This window comes from Oncorhynchus nerka, unplaced genomic scaffold, assembly GCF_034236695.1.
Source record: "Oncorhynchus nerka isolate Pitt River unplaced genomic scaffold, Oner_Uvic_2.0 unplaced_scaffold_1746, whole genome shotgun sequence".
NCBI lineage: Eukaryota > Metazoa > Chordata > Actinopteri > Salmoniformes > Salmonidae > Oncorhynchus > Oncorhynchus nerka.
In genome coordinates this window covers 1-16995 of record NW_027039577.1, presented here as the reverse complement: position 1 = coordinate 16995, position 16995 = coordinate 1, and the positions used below count along the sequence as shown (strand labels likewise).

General features: G+C 42.2%; 35 non-coding genes and 7 pseudogenes across 35 annotated transcripts; all 42 read right to left on the bottom strand.

Moving 5' to 3' along the window:
* Nucleotides 1–48: 48 nt before the first annotated feature.
* LOC135568011 (5S ribosomal RNA) lies at nt 49–167 on the bottom strand. Its single transcript, XR_010462473.1, has one exon. It is a non-coding gene; the product is annotated as a 5S ribosomal RNA (ribosomal RNA).
* A 240-nt stretch (nt 168–407) lies between these two features.
* Nucleotides 408–526, bottom strand: LOC135568009 (5S ribosomal RNA). The gene has a single exon (XR_010462471.1). It is a non-coding gene; the product is annotated as a 5S ribosomal RNA (ribosomal RNA).
* Nucleotides 527–768: 242 nt separating this feature from the next.
* LOC135568008 (5S ribosomal RNA) lies at nt 769–887 on the bottom strand. Its single transcript, XR_010462470.1, has one exon. It is a non-coding gene; the product is annotated as a 5S ribosomal RNA (ribosomal RNA).
* Nucleotides 888–1129: 242 nt separating this feature from the next.
* LOC135567977 (5S ribosomal RNA) lies at nt 1130–1247 on the bottom strand (annotated as a pseudogene).
* Nucleotides 1248–1485: 238 nt separating this feature from the next.
* LOC135568007 (5S ribosomal RNA) lies at nt 1486–1604 on the bottom strand. Its single transcript, XR_010462469.1, has one exon. It is a non-coding gene; the product is annotated as a 5S ribosomal RNA (ribosomal RNA).
* A 241-nt stretch (nt 1605–1845) lies between these two features.
* Nucleotides 1846–1964, bottom strand: LOC135568006 (5S ribosomal RNA). The gene has a single exon (XR_010462468.1). It is a non-coding gene; the product is annotated as a 5S ribosomal RNA (ribosomal RNA).
* Nucleotides 1965–2195: 231 nt separating this feature from the next.
* LOC135568005 (5S ribosomal RNA) lies at nt 2196–2314 on the bottom strand. Its single transcript, XR_010462467.1, has one exon. It is a non-coding gene; the product is annotated as a 5S ribosomal RNA (ribosomal RNA).
* A 239-nt stretch (nt 2315–2553) lies between these two features.
* Nucleotides 2554–2672, bottom strand: LOC135568004 (5S ribosomal RNA). The gene has a single exon (XR_010462466.1). It is a non-coding gene; the product is annotated as a 5S ribosomal RNA (ribosomal RNA).
* Nucleotides 2673–2907: 235 nt separating this feature from the next.
* LOC135568003 (5S ribosomal RNA) lies at nt 2908–3026 on the bottom strand. Its single transcript, XR_010462465.1, has one exon. It is a non-coding gene; the product is annotated as a 5S ribosomal RNA (ribosomal RNA).
* Nucleotides 3027–3267: 241 nt separating this feature from the next.
* Nucleotides 3268–3386, bottom strand: LOC135568002 (5S ribosomal RNA). The gene has a single exon (XR_010462464.1). It is a non-coding gene; the product is annotated as a 5S ribosomal RNA (ribosomal RNA).
* Nucleotides 3387–3627: 241 nt separating this feature from the next.
* Nucleotides 3628–3746, bottom strand: LOC135568001 (5S ribosomal RNA). The gene has a single exon (XR_010462463.1). It is a non-coding gene; the product is annotated as a 5S ribosomal RNA (ribosomal RNA).
* A 239-nt stretch (nt 3747–3985) lies between these two features.
* On the bottom strand, nt 3986–4104 carry LOC135568000 (5S ribosomal RNA). The gene has a single exon (XR_010462462.1). It is a non-coding gene; the product is annotated as a 5S ribosomal RNA (ribosomal RNA).
* A 242-nt stretch (nt 4105–4346) lies between these two features.
* On the bottom strand, nt 4347–4465 carry LOC135567998 (5S ribosomal RNA). Its single transcript, XR_010462460.1, has one exon. It is a non-coding gene; the product is annotated as a 5S ribosomal RNA (ribosomal RNA).
* A 240-nt stretch (nt 4466–4705) lies between these two features.
* LOC135567956 (5S ribosomal RNA) lies at nt 4706–4824 on the bottom strand. The gene has a single exon (XR_010462447.1). It is a non-coding gene; the product is annotated as a 5S ribosomal RNA (ribosomal RNA).
* Nucleotides 4825–5066: 242 nt separating this feature from the next.
* Nucleotides 5067–5185, bottom strand: LOC135567997 (5S ribosomal RNA). Its single transcript, XR_010462459.1, has one exon. It is a non-coding gene; the product is annotated as a 5S ribosomal RNA (ribosomal RNA).
* Nucleotides 5186–5425: 240 nt separating this feature from the next.
* Nucleotides 5426–5544, bottom strand: LOC135567930 (5S ribosomal RNA). Its single transcript, XR_010462421.1, has one exon. It is a non-coding gene; the product is annotated as a 5S ribosomal RNA (ribosomal RNA).
* A 240-nt stretch (nt 5545–5784) lies between these two features.
* Nucleotides 5785–5903, bottom strand: LOC135567996 (5S ribosomal RNA). Its single transcript, XR_010462458.1, has one exon. It is a non-coding gene; the product is annotated as a 5S ribosomal RNA (ribosomal RNA).
* A 245-nt stretch (nt 5904–6148) lies between these two features.
* Nucleotides 6149–6267, bottom strand: LOC135567986 (5S ribosomal RNA). The gene has a single exon (XR_010462457.1). It is a non-coding gene; the product is annotated as a 5S ribosomal RNA (ribosomal RNA).
* A 231-nt stretch (nt 6268–6498) lies between these two features.
* Nucleotides 6499–6617, bottom strand: LOC135567975 (5S ribosomal RNA). The gene has a single exon (XR_010462456.1). It is a non-coding gene; the product is annotated as a 5S ribosomal RNA (ribosomal RNA).
* A 240-nt stretch (nt 6618–6857) lies between these two features.
* Nucleotides 6858–6977, bottom strand: LOC135567958 (5S ribosomal RNA). Its single transcript, XR_010462449.1, has one exon. It is a non-coding gene; the product is annotated as a 5S ribosomal RNA (ribosomal RNA).
* A 232-nt stretch (nt 6978–7209) lies between these two features.
* LOC135567984 (5S ribosomal RNA) lies at nt 7210–7324 on the bottom strand (annotated as a pseudogene).
* A 235-nt stretch (nt 7325–7559) lies between these two features.
* Nucleotides 7560–7677, bottom strand: LOC135567980 (5S ribosomal RNA; annotated as a pseudogene).
* A 239-nt stretch (nt 7678–7916) lies between these two features.
* LOC135567960 (5S ribosomal RNA) lies at nt 7917–8037 on the bottom strand. Its single transcript, XR_010462451.1, has one exon. It is a non-coding gene; the product is annotated as a 5S ribosomal RNA (ribosomal RNA).
* Nucleotides 8038–8277: 240 nt separating this feature from the next.
* On the bottom strand, nt 8278–8396 carry LOC135567964 (5S ribosomal RNA). The gene has a single exon (XR_010462455.1). It is a non-coding gene; the product is annotated as a 5S ribosomal RNA (ribosomal RNA).
* Nucleotides 8397–8629: 233 nt separating this feature from the next.
* LOC135567953 (5S ribosomal RNA) lies at nt 8630–8748 on the bottom strand. The gene has a single exon (XR_010462444.1). It is a non-coding gene; the product is annotated as a 5S ribosomal RNA (ribosomal RNA).
* Nucleotides 8749–8979: 231 nt separating this feature from the next.
* Nucleotides 8980–9098, bottom strand: LOC135567942 (5S ribosomal RNA). The gene has a single exon (XR_010462433.1). It is a non-coding gene; the product is annotated as a 5S ribosomal RNA (ribosomal RNA).
* Nucleotides 9099–9328: 230 nt separating this feature from the next.
* Nucleotides 9329–9447, bottom strand: LOC135567931 (5S ribosomal RNA). The gene has a single exon (XR_010462422.1). It is a non-coding gene; the product is annotated as a 5S ribosomal RNA (ribosomal RNA).
* A 232-nt stretch (nt 9448–9679) lies between these two features.
* LOC135567920 (5S ribosomal RNA) lies at nt 9680–9798 on the bottom strand. The gene has a single exon (XR_010462411.1). It is a non-coding gene; the product is annotated as a 5S ribosomal RNA (ribosomal RNA).
* A 237-nt stretch (nt 9799–10035) lies between these two features.
* Nucleotides 10036–10154, bottom strand: LOC135568035 (5S ribosomal RNA). The gene has a single exon (XR_010462497.1). It is a non-coding gene; the product is annotated as a 5S ribosomal RNA (ribosomal RNA).
* A 231-nt stretch (nt 10155–10385) lies between these two features.
* On the bottom strand, nt 10386–10505 carry LOC135567961 (5S ribosomal RNA). Its single transcript, XR_010462452.1, has one exon. It is a non-coding gene; the product is annotated as a 5S ribosomal RNA (ribosomal RNA).
* A 243-nt stretch (nt 10506–10748) lies between these two features.
* LOC135568032 (5S ribosomal RNA) lies at nt 10749–10867 on the bottom strand. The gene has a single exon (XR_010462494.1). It is a non-coding gene; the product is annotated as a 5S ribosomal RNA (ribosomal RNA).
* A 230-nt stretch (nt 10868–11097) lies between these two features.
* On the bottom strand, nt 11098–11216 carry LOC135568021 (5S ribosomal RNA). Its single transcript, XR_010462483.1, has one exon. It is a non-coding gene; the product is annotated as a 5S ribosomal RNA (ribosomal RNA).
* A 240-nt stretch (nt 11217–11456) lies between these two features.
* On the bottom strand, nt 11457–11574 carry LOC135567972 (5S ribosomal RNA; annotated as a pseudogene).
* A 231-nt stretch (nt 11575–11805) lies between these two features.
* Nucleotides 11806–11924, bottom strand: LOC135568010 (5S ribosomal RNA). Its single transcript, XR_010462472.1, has one exon. It is a non-coding gene; the product is annotated as a 5S ribosomal RNA (ribosomal RNA).
* A 238-nt stretch (nt 11925–12162) lies between these two features.
* LOC135568034 (5S ribosomal RNA) lies at nt 12163–12281 on the bottom strand. Its single transcript, XR_010462496.1, has one exon. It is a non-coding gene; the product is annotated as a 5S ribosomal RNA (ribosomal RNA).
* A 234-nt stretch (nt 12282–12515) lies between these two features.
* On the bottom strand, nt 12516–12635 carry LOC135567962 (5S ribosomal RNA). Its single transcript, XR_010462453.1, has one exon. It is a non-coding gene; the product is annotated as a 5S ribosomal RNA (ribosomal RNA).
* A 1257-nt stretch (nt 12636–13892) lies between these two features.
* LOC135567974 (5S ribosomal RNA) lies at nt 13893–14011 on the bottom strand (annotated as a pseudogene).
* Nucleotides 14012–14237: 226 nt separating this feature from the next.
* On the bottom strand, nt 14238–14357 carry LOC135567966 (5S ribosomal RNA; annotated as a pseudogene).
* A 583-nt stretch (nt 14358–14940) lies between these two features.
* Nucleotides 14941–15059, bottom strand: LOC135567999 (5S ribosomal RNA). Its single transcript, XR_010462461.1, has one exon. It is a non-coding gene; the product is annotated as a 5S ribosomal RNA (ribosomal RNA).
* A 168-nt stretch (nt 15060–15227) lies between these two features.
* Nucleotides 15228–15346, bottom strand: LOC135568033 (5S ribosomal RNA). Its single transcript, XR_010462495.1, has one exon. It is a non-coding gene; the product is annotated as a 5S ribosomal RNA (ribosomal RNA).
* A 245-nt stretch (nt 15347–15591) lies between these two features.
* Nucleotides 15592–15710, bottom strand: LOC135567914 (5S ribosomal RNA). Its single transcript, XR_010462405.1, has one exon. It is a non-coding gene; the product is annotated as a 5S ribosomal RNA (ribosomal RNA).
* Nucleotides 15711–15950: 240 nt separating this feature from the next.
* LOC135567965 (5S ribosomal RNA) lies at nt 15951–16068 on the bottom strand (annotated as a pseudogene).
* Nucleotides 16069–16995: the final 927 nt, after the last annotated feature.

Sequence of the window (16995 nt, the reverse complement as noted above, 5' to 3'; positions counted from 1 at the left end):
GCACATATTTCAGCCTTGTGGGAAAAAACGGACAAAGAGTTGACAAAATGCTTACAGCACCTGGTATTCCCAGGCGGTCTCCCATCCAAGTACTAACCAGGCCCGACCCTGCTTAGCTTCTGAGATCAGACGAGATCAGGCGTACTCAGGACAGTGTGGCCGTAAGCGAGAAACTATCTCTTGGTGCACTATATAAAGTCAAAGTGAGTCTGATTAACAGCTGTTGCATTTTCACCATTTAGATAAGAATCTTTGTGTCACTCAAAATGTGGAAAAATTGCATATACTGTAGCCATAATTTGTAGCACAGATTGTTGGATGAAATACAAACTAACCTTGCTTACTTATTTCAAAGCGAGGCACATATTTCAGCCTTGTGGGAAAAAACGGACAAAGAGTTGACAAAATGCTTACAGCACCTGGTATTCCCAGGCGGTCTCCCATCCAAGTACTAACCAGGCCCGACCCTGCTTAGCTTCTGAGATCAGACGAGATCAGGCGTACTCAGGACAGTGTGGCCGTAAGCGAGAAACTATCTCTTGGTGCACTATATAAAGTCAAAGTGAGTCTGATTAACAGCTGTTGCATTTTCACCATTTAGATAAGAATCTTTGTGTCACTCAAAATGTGGAAAAAATTGCATATACTGTAGCCATAATTTGTAGCACAGATTGTTGGATGAAATACAAACTAACCTTGCTTACTTATTTCAAAGCGAGGGCACATATTTCAGCCTTGTGGGAAAAAACGGACAAAGAGTTGACAAAATGCTTACAGCACCTGGTATTCCCAGGCGGTCTCCCATCCAAGTACTAACCAGGCCCGACCCTGCTTAGCTTCTGAGATCAGACGAGATCAGGCGTACTCAGGACAGTGTGGCCGTAAGCAAGAAACCATCTCTTGGTGCACTATATAAAGTCAAAGTGAGTCTGATTAACAGCTGTTGCATTTTCACCATTTAGATAAGAATCTTTGTGTCACTCAAAATGTGGAAAAAATTGCATATACTGTAGCCATAATTTGTAGCACAGATTGTTGGATGAAATACAAACTAACCTTGCTTACTTATTTCAAAGCGAGGGCACATATTTCAGCCTTGTGGGAAAAAACGGACAAAGAGTTGACAAAATGCTTACAGCACCTGGTATTCCCAGGCGGTCTCCCATCCAAGTACTAACCAAGCCCGACCCTGCTTAGCTTCCGAGATCAGACGAGATCAGGCGTACTCAGGACAGTGTGCCGTAAGCGAGAAACTATCTCTTGGTGCACTATATAAAGTCAAAGTGAGTCTGATTAACAGCTGTTGCATTTTCACCATTTAGATAAGAATCTTTGTGTCACTCAAAATGTGGAAAAATTGCATATACTGTAGCCATAATTTGTAGCACAGATTGTTGGATGAAATACAAACTAACCTTGCTTACTTATTTCAAAGCGAGGGCACATATTTCAGCCTTGTGGGAAAACGGACAAAGAGTTGACAAATGCTTACAGCACCTGGTATTCCCAGGCGGTCTCCCATCCAAGTACTAACCAGGCCCGACCCTGCTTAGCTTCTGAGATCAGACGAGATCAGGCGTACTCAGGACAGTGTGGCCGTAAGCCGAGAAACCATCTCTTGGTGCACTATATAAAGTCAAAGTGAGTCTGATTAACAGCTGTTGCATTTTCACCATTTAGATAAGAATCTTTGTGTCACTCAAAATGTGGAAAAATTGCATATACTGTAGCCATAATTTGTAGCACAGATTGTTGGATGAAATACAAACTAACCTTGCTTACTTATTTCAAAGCGAGGGCACATATTTCAGCCTTGTGGGAAAAACGGACAAAGAGTTGACAAAATGCTTACAGCACCTGGTATTCCCAGGCGGTCTCCCATCCAAGTACTAACCAGGCCCGACCCTGCTTAGCTTCTGAGATCAGACGAGATCAGGCGTACTCAGGACAGTGTGGCCGTAAGCGAGAAACCATCTCTTGGTGCACTATATAAAGTCAAAGTGAGTCTGATTAACAGCTGTTGCATTTTCACCATTTAGATAAGAATCTTTGTGTCACTCAAAATTGCATATACTGTAGCCATAATTTGTAGCACAGATTGTTGGATGAAATACAAACTAACCTTGCTTACTTATTTCAAAGCGAGGCACATATTTCAGCCTTGTGGGAAAAAAAACGGACAAAGAGTTGACAAATGCTTACAGCACCTGGTATTCCCAGGCGGTCTCCCATCCAAGTACTAACCAGGCCCGACCCTGCTTAGCTTCTGAGATCAGACGAGATCAGGCGTACTCAGGACAGTGTGGCCGTAAGCGAGAAACTATCTCTTGGTGCACTATATAAAGTCAAAGTGAGTCTGATTAACAGCTGTTGCATTTTCACCATTTAGATAAGAATCTTGTGTCACTCAAAATGTGGAAAAATTGCATATACTGTAGCCATAATTTGTAGCACAGATTGTTGGATGAAATACAAACTAACCTTGCTTACTTATTTCAAAGCGAGGGCACATATTTCAGCCTTGTGGGAAAAACGGACAAAGAGTTGACAAAATGCTTACAGCACCTGGTATTCCCAGGCGGTCTCCCATCCAAGTACTAACCAGGCCCGACCCTGCTTAGCTTCTGAGATCAGACGAGATCAGGCGTACTCAGGACAGTGTGGCCGTAAGCGAGAAACCATCTCTTGGTGCACTATATAAAGTCAAAGTGAGTCTGATTAACAGCTGTTGCATTTTCACCATTTAGATAAGAATCTTTGTGTCACTCAAAATTGCATATACTGTAGCCATAATTTGTAGCACAGATTGTTGGATGAAATACAAACTAACCTTTGCTTACTTATTTCAAAGCGAGGGCACATATTTCAGCCTTGTGGGAAAAAAAAAACGGACAAAGAGTTGACAAATGCTTACAGCACCTGGTATTCCCAGGCGGTCTCCCATCCAAGTACTAACCAGGCCCGACCCTGCTTAGCTTCTGAGATCAGACGAGATCAGGCGTACTCAGGACAGTGTGGCCGTAAGCGAGAAACTATCTCTTGGTGCACTATATAAAGTCAAAGTGAGTCTGATTAACAGCTGTTGCATTTTCACCATTTAGATAAGAATCTTTGTGTCACTCAAAATGTGGAAAATTGCATATACTGTAGCCATAATTTGTAGCACAGATTGTTGGATGAAATACAAACTAACCTTGCTTACTTATTTCAAAGCGAGGGCACATATTTCAGCCTTGTGGGAAAAAAAACGGACAAAGAGTTGACAAATGCTTACAGCACCTGGTATTCCCAGGCGGTCTCCCATCCAAGTACTAACCAGGCCCGACCCTGCTTAGCTTCTGAGATCAGACGAGATCAGGCGTACTCAGGACAGTGTGGCCGTAAGCGAGAAACTATCTCTTGGTGCACTATATAAAGTCAAAGTGAGTCTGATTAACAGCTGTTGCATTTTCACCATTTAGATAAGAATCTTTGTGTCACTCAAAATGTGGAAAAATTGCATATACTGTAGCCATAATTTGTAGCACAGATTGTTGGATGAAATACAAACTAACCTTGCTTACTTATTTCAAAGCGAGGGCACATATTTCAGCCTTGTGGGAAAAAACGGACAAAGAGTTGACAAAATGCTTACAGCACCTGGTATTCCCAGGCGGTCTCCCATCCAAGTACTAACCAGGCCCGACCCTGCTTAGCTTCTGAGATCAGACGAGATCAGGCGTACTCAGGACAGTGTGGCCGTAAGCGAGAAACCATCTCTGGTGCACTATATAAAGTCAAAGTGAGTCTGATTAACAGCTGTTGCATTTTCACCATTTAGATAAGAATCTTTGTGTCACTCAAAATGTGGAAAAATTGCATATACTGTAGCCATAATTTGTAGCACAGATTGTTGGATGAAATACAAACTAACCTTGCTTACTTATTTCAAAGCGAGGGCACATATTTCAGCCTTGTGGGAAAAAACGGACAAAGAGTTGCCAAATGCTTACAGCACCTGGTATTCCCAGGCGGTCTCCCATCCAAGTACTAACCAGGCCCGACCCTGCTTAGCTTCTGAGATCAGACGAGATCAGGCGTACTCAGGACAGTGTGGCCGTAAGCGAGAAACCATCTCTTGGTGCACTATATAAAGTCAAAGTGAGTCTGATTAACAGCTGTTGCATTTTCACCATTTAGATAAGAATCTTTGTGTCACTCAAAATTGGAAAAAATTGCATATACTGTAGCCATAATTTGTAGCACAGATTGTTGGATGAAATACAAACTAACCTTGCTTACTTATTTCAAAGCGAGGGCACATATTTCAGCCTTGTGGGAAAAAAACGGACAAAGAGTTGACAAAATGCTTACAGCACCTGGTATTCCCAGGCGGTCTCCCATCCAAGTACTAACCAGGCCCGACCCTGCTTAGCTTCTGAGATCAGACGAGATCAGGCGTACTCAGGACAGTGTGGCCGTAAGCGAGAAACCATCTCTTGGTGCACTATATAAAGTCAAAGTGAGTCTGATTAACAGCTGTTGCATTTTCACCATTTAGATAAGAATCTTTGTGTCACTCAAAATGTGGAAAATTGCATATACTGTAGCCATAATTTGTAGCACAGATTGTTGGATGAAATACAAACTAACCTTGCTTACTTATTTCAAAGCGAGGGCACATATTTCAGCCTTGTGGGAAAAAACGGACAAAGAGTTGACAAAATGCTTACAGCACCTGGTATTCCCAGGCGGTCTCCCATCCAAGTACTAACCAGGCCCGACCCTGCTTAGCTTCCGAGATCAGACGAGATCAGGCGTACTCAGGACAGTGTGGCCGTAAGTGAGAAACTATCTCTTGGTGCACTATATAAAGTCAAAGTGAGTCTGATTAACAGCTGTTGCATTTTCACCATTTAGATAAGAATCTTTGTGTCACTCAAAATGTGGAAAAATTGCATATACTGTAGCCATAATTTGTAGCACAGATTGTTGGATGAAATACAAACTAACCTTGCTTACTTATTTCAAAGCGAGGGCACATATTTCAGCCTTGTGGGAAAAAAACGGACAAAGAGTTGACAAAATGCTTACAGCACCTGGTATTCCCAGGCGGTCTCCCATCCAAGTACTAACCAGGCCCGACCCTGCTTAGCTTCTGAGATCAGACGAGATCAGGCGTACTCAGGACAGTGTGGCCGTAAGCGAGAAACTATCTCTTGGTGCACTATATAAAGTCAAAGTGAGTCTGATTAACAGCTGTTGCATTTTCACCATTTAGATAAGAATCTTTGTGTCACTCAAAATGTGGAAAAATTGCATATACTGTAGCCATAATTTGTAGCACAGATTGTTGGATGAAATACAAACTAACCTTGCTTACTTATTTCAAAGCGAGGGCACATATTTCAGCCTTGTGGGAAAAACGGACAAAGAGTTGACAAAATGCTTACAGCACCTGGTATTCCCAGGCGGTCTCCCATCCAAGTACTAACCAAGCCCGACCCTGCTTAGCTTCCGAGATCAGACGAGATCAGGCGTACTCAGGACAGTGTGGCCGTAAGCGAGAAACTATCTCTTGGTGCACTATATAAAGTCAAAGTGAGTCTGATTAACAGCTGTTGCATTTTCACCATTTAGATAAGAATCTTTGTGTCACTCAAAATGTGGAAAAATTGCATATACTGTAGCCATAATTTGTAGCACAGATTGTTGGATGAAATACAAACTAACCTTGCTTACTTATTTCAAAGCGAGGGCACATATTTCAGCCTTGTGGGAAAAACGGACAAAGAGTTGACAAAATGCTTACAGCACCTGGTATTCCCAGGCGGTCTCCCATCCAAGTACTAACCAGGCCCGACCCTGCTTAGCTTCTGAGATCAGACGAGATCAGGCGTACTCAGGACAGTGTGGCCGTAAGCGAGAAACTATCTCTTGGTGCACTATATAAAGTCAAAGTGAGTCTGATTAACAGCTGTTGCATTTTCACCATTTAGATAAGAATCTTGTGTCACTCAAAATGTGGAAAAATTGCATATACTGTAGCCATAATTTGTAGCACAGATTGTTGGATGAAATACAAACTAACCTTGCTTACTTATTTCAAAGCGAGGGCACATATTTCAGCCTTGTGGGAAAAAAAAAAACGGACAAAGAGTTGACAAAATGCTTACAGCACCTGGTATTCCCAGGCGGTCTCCCATCCAAGTACTAACCAGGCCCGACCCTGCTTAGCTTCTGAGATCAGACGAGATCAGGCGTACTCAGGACAGTGTGGCCGTAAGCGAGAAACTATCTCTTGGTGCACTATATAAAGTCAAAGTGAGTCTGATTAACAGCTGTTGCATTTTCACCATTTAGATAAGAATCTTTGTGTCACTCAAAATTGCATATACTGTAGCCATAATTTGTAGCACAGATTGTTGGATGAAATACAAACTAACCTTGCTTACTTATTTCAAAGCGAGGGCACATATTTCAGCCTTGTGGGAAAAAACGGACAAAGAGTTGACAAAATGCTTACAGCACCTGGTATTCCCAGGCGGTCTCCCATCCAAGTACTAACCAGGCCCGACCCTGCTTAGCTTCTGAGATCAGACGAGATCAGGCGTACTCAGGACAGTGTGGCCGTAAGCGAGAAACCATCTCTTGGTGCACTATATAAAGTCAAAGTGAGTCTGATTAACAGCTGTTGCATTTTCACCATTTAGATAAGAATCTTTGTGTCACTCAAAATGTGGAAAAAATTGCATATACTGTAGCCATAATTTGTAGCACAGATTGTTGGATGAAATACAAACTAACCTTGCTTACTTATTTCAAAGCGAGGGCACATATTTCAGCCTTGTGGGAAAACGGACAAAGAGTTGACAAAATGCTTACAGCACCTGGTATTCCCAGGCGGTCTCCCATCCAAGTACTAACCAGGCCCGACCCCTGCTTAGCTTCTGAGATCAGACGAGATCAGGCGCACTCAGGACAGTGTGGCCGTAAGCAAGAAACTATCTCTTGGTGCACTATATAAAGTCAAAGTGAGTCTGATTAACAGCTGTTGCATTTTCACCATTTAGATAAGAATCTTTGTGTCACTCAAAATTGCATATACTGTAGCCATAATTTGTAGCACAGATTGTTGGATGAAATACAAACTAACCTTGCTTACTTATTTCAAAGCGAGGGCACATATTTCAGCCTTGTGGGAAAAAAACGGACAAAGAGTTGACAAAATGCTTACAGCACCTGGTATTCCCAGGCGGTCTCCCATCCAAGTACTAACCAGGCCCGACCCTGCTTAGCTTCTGAGATCAGACGAGATCAGGCACCAGGACAGTGTGCTGTAAGCGAAACTATCTCTTGGTGCACTATATAAAGTCAAAGTGAGTCTGATTAACAGCTGTTGCATTTTCACCATTTAGATAAGAATCTTGTGTCACTCAAAATTGCAAAAATTGCATATACTGTAGCCATAATTTGTAGCACAGATTGTTGGATGAAATACAAACTAACCTTGCTTACTTATTTCAAAGCGAGGGCACATATTTCAGCCTTGTGGGAAAAACGGACAAAGAGTTGACAAATGCTTACAGCACCTGGTATTCCCAGGCGGTCTCCCATCCAAGTACTAACCAGGCCCGACCCTGCTTAGCTTCTGAGATCAGACGAGATCAGGCGTACTCAGGACAGTGTAATGTAAGCGAAAACTATCTCTTGGTGCACTATATAAAGTCAAAGTGAGTCTGATTAACAGCTGTTGCATTTTCACCATTTAGATAAGAATCTTTGTGTCACTCAAATGTGGAAAAATTGCATATACTGTAGCCATAATTTGTAGCACAGATTGTTGGATGAAATACAAACTAACCTTGCTTACTTATTTCAAAGCGAGGGCACATATTTCAGCCTTGTGGGAAAAAACGGACAAAGAGTTGACAAAATGCTTACAGCACCTGGTATTCCCAGGCGGTCTCCCATCCAAGTACTAACCAGGCCCGACCCTGCTTAGCTTCCGAGATCAGACGAGATCAGGCGTACACTCAGGACAGTGTGGCCGTAAGCGAGAAACTATCTCTTGGTGCACTATATAAAGTCAAAGTGAGTCTGATTAACAGCTGTTGCATTTTCACCATTTAGATAAGAATCTTGTGTCACTCAAAATGTGGAAAAATTGCATATACTGTAGCCATAATTTGTAGCACAGATTGTTGGATGAAATACAAACTAACCTTGCTTACTTATTTCAAAGCGAGGGCACATATTTCAGCCTTGTGGGAAAAAAACGGACAAAGAGTTGACAAATGCTTACAGCACCTGGTATTCCCAGGCGGTCTCCCATCCAAGTACTAACCAGGCCCGACCCTGCTTAGCTTCTGAGATCAGACGAGATCAGGCGTACTCAGGACAGTGTGGCCGTAAGCGAAAACTATCTCTTGGTGCACTATATAAAGTCAAAGTGAGTCTGATTAACAGCTGTTGCATTTTCACCATTTAGATAAGAATCTTTGTGTCACTCACTCAAAATTGCATATACTGTAGCCATAATTTGTAGCACAGATTGTTGGATGAAATACAAACTAACCTTGCTTACTTATTTCAAAGCGAGGGCACATATTTCAGCCTTGTGGGAAAAACGGACAAAGAGTTGACAAAATGCTTACAGCACCTGGTATTCCCAGGCGGTCTCCCATCCAAGTACTAACCAGGCCCGACCCTGCTTAGCTTCTGAGATCAGACGAGATCAGGCGTACTCAGGACAGTGTGGCCGTAAGCGAGAAAACTATCTCTTGGTGCACTATATAAAGTCAAAGTGAGTCTGATTAACAGCTGTTGCATTTTCACCATTTAGATAAGAATCTTTGTGTCACTCAAAATTGCATATACTGTAGCCATAATTTGTAGCACAGATTGTTGGATGAAATACAAACTAACCTTGCTTACTTATTTCAAAGCGAGGGCACATATTTCAGCCTTGTGGGAAAAACGGACAAAGAGTTGACAAAATGCTTACAGCACCTGGTATTCCCAGGCGGTCTCCCATCCAAGTACTAACCAGGCCCGACCCTGCTTAGCTTCTGAGATCAGACGAGATCAGGCGTACTCAGGACAGTGTGGCCGTAAGCGAGAAACTATCTCTTGGTGCACTATATAAAGTCAAAGTGAGTCTGATTAACAGCTGTTGCATTTTCACCATTTAGATAAGAATCTTTGTGTCACTCAAAATTGCATATACTGTAGCCATAATTTGTAGCACAGATTGTTGGATGAAATACAAACTAACCTTGCTTACTTATTTCAAAGCGAGGGCACATATTTCAGCCTTGTGGGAAAAACGGACAAAGAGTTGACAAAATGCTTACAGCACCTGGTATTCCCAGGCGGTCTCCCATCCAAGTACTAACCAGGCCCGACCCTGCTTAGCTTCTGAGATCAGACGAGATCAGGCGTACTCAGGACAGTGTGGCCGTAAGCGAGAAACTATCTCTTGGTGCACTATATAAAGTCAAAGTGAGTCTGATTAACAGCTGTTGCATTTTCACCATTTAGATAAGAATCTTTGTGTCACTCAAAATTGCATATACTGTAGCCATAATTTGTAGCACAGATTGTTGGATGAAATACAAACTAACCTTGCTTACTTATTTCAAAGCGAGGGCACATATTTCAGCCTTGTGGGAAAAAAACGGACAAAGAGTTGACAAAATGCTTACAGCACCTGGTATTCCCAGGCGGTCTCCCATCCAAGTACTAACCAGGCCCGACCCTGCTTAGCTTCTGAGATCAGACGAGATCAGGCGTACTCAGGACAGTGTGGCCGTAAGCGAGAAACTATCTCTTGGTGCACTATATAAAGTCAAAGTGAGTCTGATTAACAGCTGTTGCATTTTCACCATTTAGATAAGAATCTTTGTGTCACTCAAAATTGCAAAAATATACTGTAGCCATAATTTGTAGCACAGATTGTTGGATGAAATACAAACTAACCTTGCTTACTTATTTCAAAGCGAGGGCACATATTTCAGCCTTGTGGGAAAAAAAACGGACAAAGAGTTGACAAAATGCTTACAGCACCTGGTATTCCCAGGCGGTCTCCCATCCAAGTACTAACCAGGCCCGACCCTGCTTAGCTTCCGAGATCAGACGAGATCAGGCGTACTCAGGACAGTGTGGCCGTAAGCGAGAAACTATCTCTTGGTGCACTATATAAAGTCAAAGTGAGTCTGATTAACAGCTGTTGCATTTTCACCATTTAGATAAGAATCTTTGTGTCACTCAAAATTGCATATACTGTAGCCATAATTTGTAGCACAGATTGTTGGATGAAATACAAACTAACCTTGCTTACTTATTTCAAAGCGAGGGCACATATTTCAGCCTTGTGGGAAAAAACGGACAAAGAGTTGACAAAATGCTTACAGCACCTGGTATTCCCAGGCGGTCTCCCCATCCAAGTACTAACCAGGCCCGACCCTGCTTAGCTTCTGAGATCAGACGAGATCAGGCGTACTCAGGACAGTGTGGCCGTAAGCGAGAAACTATCTCTTGGTGCACTATATAAAGTCAAAGTGAGTCTGATTAACAGCTGTTGCATTTTCACCATTTAGATAAGAATCTTTGTGTCACTCAAAATGTGGAAAAAAATTGCATATACTGTAGCCATAATTTGTAGCACAGATTGTTGGATGAAATACAAACTAACCTTGCTTACTTATTTCAAAGCGAGGGCACATATTTCAGCCTTGTGGGAAAAAACGGACAAAGAGTTGACAAAATGCTTACAGCACCTGGTATTCCCAGGCGGTCTCCCATCCAAGTACTAACCAGGCCCGACCCTGCTTAGCTTCTGAGATCAGACGAGATCAGGCGTACTCAGGACAGTGTGGCCGTAAGCGAGAAACTATCTCTTGGTGCACTATATAAAGTCAAAGTGAGTCTGATTAACAGCTGTTGCATTTTCACCATTTAGATAAGAATCTTTGTGTCACTCAAAATTGCATATACTGTAGCCATAATTTGTAGCACAGATTGTTGGATGAAATACAAACTAACCTTGCTTACTTATTTCAAAGCGAGGGCACATATTTCAGCCTTGTGGGAAAAACGGACAAAGAGTTGACAAAATGCTTACAGCACCTGGTATTCCCAGGCGGTCTCCCATCCAAGTACTAACCAGGCCCGACCCTGCTTAGCTTCTGAGATCAGACGAGATCAGGCGTACTCAGGACAGTGTGGCCGTAAGCAGAAACTATCTCTTGGTGCACTATATAAAGTCAAAGTGAGTCTGATTAACAGCTGTTGCATTTTCACCATTTAGATAAGAATCTTTGTGTCACTCAAAATGTGGAAAAATTGCATATACTGTAGCCATAATTTGTAGCACAGATTGTTGGATGAAATACAAACTAACCTTGCTTACTTATTTCAAAGCGAGGGCACATATTTCAGCCTTGTGGGAAAAAACGGACAAAGAGTTGACAAAATGCTTACAGCACCTGGTATTCCCAGGCGGTCTCCCATCCAAGTACTAACCAGGCCCGACCCTGCTTAGCTTCCGAGATCAGACGAGATCAGGCGTACTCAGGACAGTGTGGCCGTAGCGAGAAACTATCTCTTGGTGCACTATATAAAGTCAAAGTGAGTCTGATTAACAGCTGTTGCATTTTCACCATTTAGATAAGAATCTTTGTGTCACTCAAAATTGCATATACTGTAGCCATAATTTGTAGCACAGATTGTTGGATGAAATACAAACTAACCTTGCTTACTTATTTCAAAGCGAGGGCACATATTTCAGCCTTGTGGGAAAAAACGGACAAAGAGTTGACAAAATGCTTACAGCACCTGGTATTCCCAGGCGGTCTCCCATCCAAGTACTAACCAGGCCCGACCCTGCTTAGCTTCTGAGATCAGACGAGATCAGGCGTACTCAGGACAGTGTGGCCGTAAGCGAGAAACTATCTCTTGGTGCACTATATAAAGTCAAAGTGAGTCTGATTAACAGCTGTTGCATTTTCACCATTTAGATAAGAATCTTGTGTCACTCAAAATTGGAAAAAATTATACTGTAGCCATAATTTGTAGCACAGATTGTTGGATGAAATACAAACTAACCTTGCTTACTTATTTCAAAGCGAGGGCACATATTTCAGCCTTGTGGGAAAAAAAACGGACAAAGAGTTGACAAAATGCTTACAGCACCTGGTATTCCCAGGCGGTCTCCCATCCAAGTACTAACCAGGCCCGACCCTGCTTAGCTTCCGAGATCAGACGAGATCAGGCGTACTCAGGACAGTGTGGCCGTAAGCGAGAAACTATCTCTTGGTGCACTATATAAAGTCAAAGTGAGTCTGATTAACAGCTGTTGCATTTTCACCATTTAGATAAGAATCTTTGTGTCACTCAAAATTGCATATACTGTAGCCATAATTTGTAGCACAGATTGTTGGATGAAATACAAACTAACCTTGCTTACTTATTTCAAAGCGAGGCACATATTTCAGCCTTGTGGGAAAAAAAAAAAACGACAAAGAGTTGACAAATGCTTACAGCACCTGGTATTCCCAGGCGGTCTCCCATCCAAGTACTAACCAAGCCCGACCCTGCTTAGCTTCCGAGATCAGACGAGATCAGGCGTACTCAGGGACAGTGTGGCCGTAAGCGAGAAACTATCTCTTGTGCACTATATAAAGTCAAAGTGAGTCTGATTAACAGCTGTTGCATTTTCACCATTTAGATAAGAATCTTTGTGTCACCCAAAATGTGGAAAAATTGATATACTGTAGCCATAATTTGTAGCACAGATTGTTGGATGAAATACAACCAACCTTGCTTACTTATTTCAAAGCGAGGCACATATTTCAGCCTTGTGGGAAAAACGGACAAAGAGTTGACAAAATGCTTACAGCACCTTGGTATTCCCCAGGCGGTTCCATCCAGTACTAACCAGGTCCGAACCTGCTTAGCTTGAGATCAGACGAGATCAGGCACCAGGACAGTTAAATAAATAAGCAAGAAATGATCTCTGAAAACCATATAAAGTCAAAGAGTCTGATTAACAGCTGCTGCATTTTCACCATTTAGATAAGAACTTTGTGTCACCAAAATTATGATATACCAAAGTCATAATTAGTAGCACAGATTGTTGGATGAAATGCAACCAACCTTGCTACTTATTTCAAAAGCGAGGCAACATATTTCAGCCTTAGGGAAAAACGATCAAAGAGTTGGACAAATTGCTTACAGCAACTTAGTGGCCCCAGGTGGTCTCCATCCAGTACTAAACCAGGCCCTGACCCCTGCTGTAGCTTCCGAGATCAGACGAGGACATGCACCTGACTGGGTAGCCATGGGCAGAAACCATCTCGAAATACCTGCAAGGGAAGTTAAAGTGAGTCTGATTAACAGCTGTTGCATTTTCTGCCTATTTAGATAAGAAATCTTAGTCACTCAAAATTGCATACTGTAATATAATTTAGAAAAACAGATTGTTGGATGAAATACAAATAACCTTTGCTTACTTTTTCAAAGCGAGGGCACATATTTCAGCCTTGTAGGAAAAAAACGGACAAAGAGTTGGACAAATGTTACATTCCTGGATGGTGCCATCCAAGTACTAACCAGGGCTGACCTATTTAGCTTCCAGAACAGACGAGATCAGGGCGACTCAGGACCCAGTGTGTAAGAAAGAAACTATCTCTTTGCACTATATAAAGTCAAAGTGAGTTCATTAACAGTTGCTACCACCATTTAGATAAGAATCTTTGTGGTCACCTTAAATTGAAAAATTGCACATACCAGGGCCATAATTTGCACAGATTGTTGGATGAAAATACAAACCAACCTTTTGAGCTTACTTATTTCAAAGTTTAGGGCACATATTTCAGCCTTGTGGGAAAACGGACAAAGAGTTGACAAAATGCTTACAGCACCTGGTATTCCCAGGGCGGTCTCCCATCAAGTACTAACCAGGCCCGACCCTGCTTAGCTTCTGAGATCAGACGAGATCAGGCGTACTCAGGACAGTGTGGCCGTAAGCGAGAAACTATCTCTTGGTGCACTATATAAAGTCAAAGTGAGTCTGATTAACAGCTGTTGCATTTTCACCATTTAGATAAGAATCTTTGTGTCACTCAAAATTGCATATACTGTAGCCATAATTTGTAGCACAGATTGTTGGATGAAATACAAACTAACCTTATTATTTCAAAGCGAGGGCACATATTTCAGCCTTGTGGGAAAAAACGGACAAAGAGTTGACAAAATGCTTACAGCACCTGGTATTCCCAGGCGGTCTCCCATCCAAGTACTAACCAGGCCCGACCCTGCTTAGCTTCTGAGATCAGACGAGATCAGGCGTACTCCAGGACAGTGTGGCCGTAAAGAAAACCATCTCTTGGTGCACTATATAAAGTCAAAGTGAGTCTGATTAACAGCTGTTGCATTTTCACCATTTAGATAAGAATCTTGTGTCACTCAAAATGTGGAAAAAATTGCATTATACTGTAGCCATAATTTGTAGCACAGATTGTTGGATGAAATACAAACTAACCTTGCTTACTTATTTCAAAGCGAGGGCACATATTTCAGCCTTGTGGGAAAAACGGACAAAGAGTTGACAAAATGCTTACAGCACCTGGTATTCCCAGGCGTCTCCCATCCAAGTACTAACCAGGCCCGACCCTGCTTAGCTTCTGAGATCAGACGTACTAGACAGTGTGGCCGTAAGGGAGAAACCATCTCTTGGTGCACTATATAAAGTCAAAGTGAGTCTGATTAACAGCTGTTGCATTTTCACCATTTAGATAAGAATCTTTGTGTCACTCAAAATGTGGAAAATTGCATACTGTAGCCATAATTTGTAGCACAGATTGTTGGATGAAATACAAACTAACCTTGCTTACTTATTTCAAAGCGAGGGCACATATTTCAGCCTTGTGGGAAAAAACGGACAAAGAGTTGACAAAATGCTTACAGCACCTGGTATTCCCAGGCGGTCTCCCATCCAAGTACTAACCAGGCCCGACCCTGCTTAGCTTCTGAGATCAGACGAGATCAGGCGTACTCAGGACAGTGTGGCCGTAAGCGAGAAACTATCTCTTGGTGCACTATATAAAGTCAAAGTGAGTCTGATTAACAGCTGTTGCATTTTCACCATTTAGATAAGAATCTTTGTGTCACTCAAAATTGCATATACTGTAGCGAGGGCACATATTTCAGCCTTGTGGGAAAAAACGGACAAAGAGTTGACAAAATGCTTACAGCACCTGGTATTCCCAGGCGGTCTCCCATCCAAGTACTAACCAGGCCCGACCCTGCTTAGCTTCCGAGATCAGACGAGATCAGGCGTACTCAGGACAGTGTGGCCGTAAGCGAAAATATCTCTTGGTGCACTATATAAAGTCAAAGTGAGTCTGATTAACAGCTGTTGCATTTTCACCATTTAGATAAGAATCTTTGTGTCACTCAAAATGTGGAAAAAATTGCATATACTGTAGCCATAATTTGTAGCACAGATTGTTGGATGAAATACAAACTAACCTTGCTTACTTATTTCCAAAGCGAGGGCACATATTTCAGCCTTGTGGGAAAAAAAAAACGGACAAAGAGTTGACAAAATGCTTACAGCACCTGGTATTCCCAGGCGGTCTCCCATCCAAGTACTAACCAGGCCCGACCCTGCTTAGCTTCTGAGATCAGACGAGATCAGGCGTACTCAGGACAGTGTGGCCGTAAGCGAGAAACTATCTCTTGGTGCACTATATAAAGTCAAAGTGAGTCTGATTAACAGCTGTTGCATTTTCACCATTTAGATAAGAATCTTTGTGTCACTCAAAATGTGGAAAAAATTGCATATACTGTAGCCATAATTTGTAGCACAGATTGTTGGATGAAATACAAACTAACCTTGCTTACTTATTTCAAAGCGAGGCACATATTTCAGCCTTGTGGGAAAAACGGACAAAGAGTTGACAAAATGCTTACAGCACCTGGTATTCCCAGGCGGTCTCCCATCCAAGTACTAACCAGGCCCGACCTGCTTAGCTTCCGAGATCAGACGAGATCAGGCGTACTCAGGACAGTGTGGCCGTAAGCGAGAAATTATCTCTTGGTGCACTATATAAAGTCAAAGTGAGTCTGATTAACAGCTGTTGCATTTTCACCATTTAGATAAGAATCTTTGTGTCACTCAAAATTGCATATACTGTAGCCATAATTTGTAGCACAGATTGTTGGATGAAATACAAACTAACCTTGCTTACTTATTTCAAAGCGAGGCACATATTTCAGCCTTGTGGGAAAAAAAACGGACAAAGAGTTGACAAAATGCTTACAGCACCTGGTATTCCAGGCGGTCTCCCATCCAAGTACTAACCAGGCCCGACCCTGCTACTCTTGAAGATCAGACGAGATCAGGCGTACTCAGGACAGGGGCCTGTAAGCGAGAAACCATCTCTTGGTGCACCATATAAAGTCAAAGTGAGTCTGATTAACAGCTGTTGCATTTTCACCATTTAGATAAGAATCTTTGTGTCACTCCTTTGGGTAAATGTGGAAAAATAGCATATACTGTAGCCATAATTTGTAGCACAGATTGTTGGATGAAATACAAACTAACCTTGCTTACTTATTTCAAAAGCGAGGGCACATATTTCAGCCTTGGAAAAACAGACAAAGAGTTGACAAAATGCTTACAGCACCTGGTATTCCATAGGGTCTCCATCCAAGTACCAACCAGGCTCCGACCCTGCTTAGCTTTCCGGATCAGGCGACGAGGCCAGTGTGGCTGTAAGCGAGAAACCATCTCTTGGTGCACTATATAAAGTCAAAGTGAGTCTGATTAACAGCTGTTGCATTTTCACCATTTAGATAAGAATCTTTGTGTCACTCAAAATTGCATATACTGTAGCCATAATTTGTGGACAGATTGTTGGATGAAATAAACTAACCTTGTCTTTTACTTATTTCAAAGCGAGGGCAATATATTCAGCCTTGTGGGAAAAACGGACAAAGAGTTGACAA